The sequence below is a fragment of the Stegastes partitus genome, unplaced genomic scaffold (assembly GCF_000690725.1).
Source record: "Stegastes partitus isolate 25-593 unplaced genomic scaffold, Stegastes_partitus-1.0.2 Scaffold560, whole genome shotgun sequence".
Taxonomy (NCBI): Eukaryota; Metazoa; Chordata; class Actinopteri; family Pomacentridae; genus Stegastes; species Stegastes partitus.
Window position 1 is genome coordinate 384283 of NW_007578291.1, and position 5157 is coordinate 389439.

A 5157-nucleotide genomic window follows, 5' to 3' on the forward strand; every position below is an offset into this window, starting at 1 on the left:
CTCTGAAACCAGTCATCTAGCAGCACTCACCACTGCTTCAGTACAGATATAGTGCCATCTAAAGAAAGGAAGGAACACAACAAAGACTAGTTCTAATCCCACACACTATTAGACTAGAAAACTATTTGCAGCACGTTGCCTTTTACTATATTAAGTGTTAAAACAGGCAAATAGGACATGAGTGGTTAAGAAAATAGAACATAAATATGAATAAATAAATAATAATTATACAAGCACTAATAAATACAATAAAAATAAGATTATTAAATAAATTAATCAGTGTTAGAAAAACTGTAAAAAGGGAATAGAAGAGTAAAAATAAATAATAATGATGATTAATAAATCATATTAAATACCCAAGCAATGAAGTTACAGAACACTTCAATAATAAGAAACAAACTAAGTAGATGCTTCCTTTCAAATGTATTTTATTCAAGACTTAAAATAAAAATAAAATTATGAAATAAACCGATAAGTAGAAAACTGTAAAATGTCAAAAAAAATAAATAAATAAAAAATTAAAAAGTGCAAATATTAAAACTGCAAAATTAGAGAATGTTTCACAAAAGTCTGAATAGATGGATTTTTAGCCCAACAGGAGTTACAATAAAAATAAAATTGTGAAATAAATAAATTGATTACTAGTGAAACACTCGAAAATGAGAATAAAATAAAGCACAATCAAATGAATAATAGTTATTCAAAATAATCGTTAAATAAAATAATAAAATATGTATAAATATCAAAACTGTACTTAATAAAATAGAACAAAATTAACAATAAAATAACAGTTCCAGCAGCTGGGGGGCAACATGTGAGTGTGTGATTTATCATAGTGTTAAAATGAGTTTGCTTCTTCTACCCGGATGTTGCAGGTTAAATGTTGCATTACTGCACATGAGGATTATATTATCTGATCTGTGTGAGACCAACGTTGGTTAGAATGGCTTATTCCAGGTGTTAACTGTTGTACAGAAATGAAAACTGTGAGACGAGGAGGTTTTTGTACTGAGGATCGGTGTTATGCAGCACTGTGCAGACTGGCAGCACAGAAGTAAACTGCACTGCTGTTCACACTGAGGTTTTCAATAGTTAATGTACAGTTCCTGCCTTGACTTGCATCTCCATCCATCTTCACATCCAGTCCAGGCTCTGGACTAGCGTTGCCATAATCCATATATCCCAGGAGCTGCAGCTGTCTTTCTAACTTCTTGTACCAGAGGATTCTGTAGTAGTTTGGAATATTGTGTGAACATTGGATTTTGGCTGTTTGTCCTGGTTTGTCGTAAATGTTAGCTGGAGTCTGACGGACTTTGTCGCTGAACGAGGAACCTGTTGAACAAAAAATGATTGTGATAGATTCAGTAATGTAGTAAAATAACAAAGCATAATCCAGTTACAGCTAGAGTAGCAGCACTGTGTAATACTGGCTACCAACGCAATAAAAATATAAGTTGATTAAAATGCATTAAATTACCAGAGACTAGAATGCTAAAAAGAATGCTGAAGAATAGAATGATCATGGTGTCTTTTTTTGTTTGGCAATAATTGTACTCTTGCTATGACAGATCTTCTCAGCGCATCAGCAGTTGTACCTCCTTTTTTTTTTTTTTCCCTTCCCATGAGGAAACCATCACGAAATGGGTGGAGTCTTACTATATCCTCAGCCTATTCGTATAATCAACAAGTCTGAGTAAAGTTATACTGCCACCTTATGAAAGGAGGAAATGAATCTGCAAAACAGGGGGAGAACAGTGGCTCTGAGGTTTTTGTATTGAGGATCAGTGATATGTGACACTGTGGTAACTAGCAGCACAGAAGTAAACTGCACTGCTGTTCACACTGAGTCCTTCCATTGTTAAAACGCAGGTCTCGTCTTTATTTGCACCCCCGTCTATCTTCACGTCCGCTCCACTTTCTATATAGCCGACGTTTACGACCATGTATCCCAGCAGCTCCATCCGATCGTTCTCTGATTGTTTGTACCAGAGGATTTGATCGTAGCTTTGAACACTGTGTGAACAGTTGATTTTGGCTTGTTCTCCAGGTCTGTAGTACAGTTCAGCTGGTGTCTGGCGGACTTTGTCGCTCTGAGAAGAACCTGTTCAAAAAGTTTGAGAGCTAACATCAGTTTAGGTTGATGAAATATGAAAATGTTCCATTCTTTAAATGCATTCAAGTACTTTTCTTGAATCTCTGGTTGCACAAGGACACAAAAATTCTTAATTCCAAGCAAATTACAACCTCATTAGCTCCAGCAACCTCAATGTTTGTAAGGTAACAGTGAATATAGTATTTGAAAGTACAATTTAGACTTAATTACCTGAAACCAGTATAACATTTAAGGTTATACAGAAGAAGATGATCATGATGTTGTGGTATTTGACTGCATGTAACATCAGTCTAGTTGATATTATGTATGTGTATAACAGTGTACGCTGAATATCTCCACCTCCTTATCTGAGGAAACCCTCCAGTCAATGATACAAAACTTTTAAGGTGGGTTTGTGTCTTCCTTCTTTTCTAAACTCTATAACCAATCAGCTAGCAGCACACACCACTACATCAGTACAGATATACTGCCATCTAAAGAAAGGAAGCAACACAACAAGTACCTGTTATAATCCTTGTAGTAATGCCATCTAAATTTATAGAGTTTATCTTAAATTTTGGGGGGATTATTGAATGAACAATTCATATTTTAGTAATTTTTTATTGTTAGCATGTAGCTGAATCAACTATAAAGGCCTTTTGTGGTAAAAATGTAGTTCTTTACCTTGTTCAAATGTCAAAATGGTGTTTTAAAAAAAAATATATGTATTGTGAACAAAATAAGCACCATGGCTGATTGTTTTCAGCGTACCAATGATAGTCTTAAAGCAGATTCAAACTTTTGTGTAGGAACTCTTATGTAGGAAATCTAACTATCCAATCCTGTCAACTTGAAGGGTTGGATTGTATCATGGTACTTCTTCAGAATTGGTTTCCAGTGTGATCTTGTGCGGTACAATTACTCCAATTATTAGGTTCTGTAGAGTACTTTAACAGCAATGGCGGAGTCGTAACTGAGATAATGTGTTGGAAATTAATTTAGTCGTTTAAAAGAAAGCAATGTTGTAGACTTATTGTACATCTAAGCCATTTTAAGACAGAAACAGATTATCTTCATTAAAAAAAACGTTCTAAATATGTAACTTAGACAGAGATGAGTTTTTAGGGATTTAATCAATGACCAGAGAGACATGTTTATATTTCAAAATGGTAAAAAAATGAATATCAAGAACAATCTGATCATAAGTACAACAATATGCAACAGCTCCAGCTATGGAATAAACATCTTTATGAAGTGGTTCTCCTCTTTATGAGATGCTTCATAAAGAGAACCTTCCATTTATACAAAAAGAAAAACAGTATTAATCAGGATGAATCAACATCGCTGCAGGAGGTTGTGAGATGCTATACAGGGATTAAAACTGTGTGATGACAGTGAGTTAAAATGATTTCATATTTTGATGACATTACCTGAAACCAGCACTGTGTTCAATGGTAAGCAATACGATGTTTATGGTATTATATTGGCTTTTTGCTTAGTTTAGATATTCTTGCAGTTGTGCTGATTCTCTCCAGCCTCCTCTTTTGAGTTAACCCTCTTATCTGCAAAATGTTCCTTGTAGGTGGCTGGTGTCATTTCTGCCACGGGTTCAGTACAAGGCTCTAATCACACATGTACTGCCACCTTACCAAAGGAAGTGATACAGGTGCAAGAGGTTGGGCGCTGTTGTAGATGAAAAGCAGCAATGAGGAGATTTTTGTATTGAGGATCTCTGATATGTAGCACCGTGCTCGCGAACAGCACAGAAGTAAACTGCACTGCTGCTCAGGCTCAGTCCTTCAATTGATAATGTGCTGTTCTGGTCTTTTTTCGCACTCCCATCTATCTTCACGTTGAGTCCAGTCTCTGGAAGTCCACTGTTGCCATACATGTGTCCCAGGAGCTGCATCTGATTGTTCTTCGATTGTTTGTACCAGAGGATATGATCATAGCTTTCAATGCTGTGTGAGCAGTGGATTTTGGCTGATTGTCCAGGATTTTTGTAAATGTTGGCTGGGATCTGGTAAATTTGATCTCTTAAAGAGGAGCCTGTGGAAAAGACAACAAAAACAACACAATATTCAGCATAATCCCAATTAGGCAACCTTTGAAAGAACTGGAAAGATAACTGTTCGTTCTTTTGTCACATTAAAAACCTGTTGCTTTCTTTAAATCTCTGGTTGTAAAAGACATTTCTATACATTACCAGAGACCAGTATGATATTTAAGGTTATGCAGCAGACAATGAGTGTCATCATTTTGTTGTTTTCTGACTGAACTTAAAGTCAGTGTCGTTTCTAGAGCAGTTTTCATCACTGTATGTTCAGAAGGTGGGTGGTTTCATTGCACCTCCTCCTCTTCTGAACATTGGGACTGTCTTGTCAACCAGCACTGCTTCCCACTGGGTCTGTATAAGTAGCTCAATAGCAAACCTCATGACATGAACGAATAGCAGCGATGTAGAAACAGATGGATGGGCAAATAAATCGAAAACCACCTGGAACATGGTATTTATGTTAATGCCTGATAATGTAGCACTCTAATATATACAATAATAAATAGTATATCTTTGTTGTTCTTTATTCTGAGCTTCTCTATCCTATGTGTTGGCAGCCGGTTCAGTCACATGTGCATGCTAGAGGATGTTGGTGCATGTGAGCTCCTCCCATAGAAACTGTTGCCTATAAACTGACCAAGAGGGACCTCCTGCACTACACTGGAAAATTGCACATGAAGTCCAGTGTTCAACCAAAACAACTATATCCCTTTATGTGATTGTTTAATTTCAGCTCAGTATGAGAGTCTTTGTCGCTGGTTTGAGGCTCTCTTTGACCAGTGAAAATGTTATTCCAGTTCAGTGGGTTTTACAATGCTAGCACGAGCTGATAGTTGTGGCTGGTTTTATTTTTTGACAACTCTTATGTAGACAACTTTTATGGTTTGAAATTAAAGTGAAGGTAGAGAGGAGGTGTAGCCGACCTGTCTATTTGTTTCTGTCTGCGATGCTTGTGGTTATGTGACTTTCTGCAAGACCATGTGAGTAGTATTGCCTACGTGGAGGGACC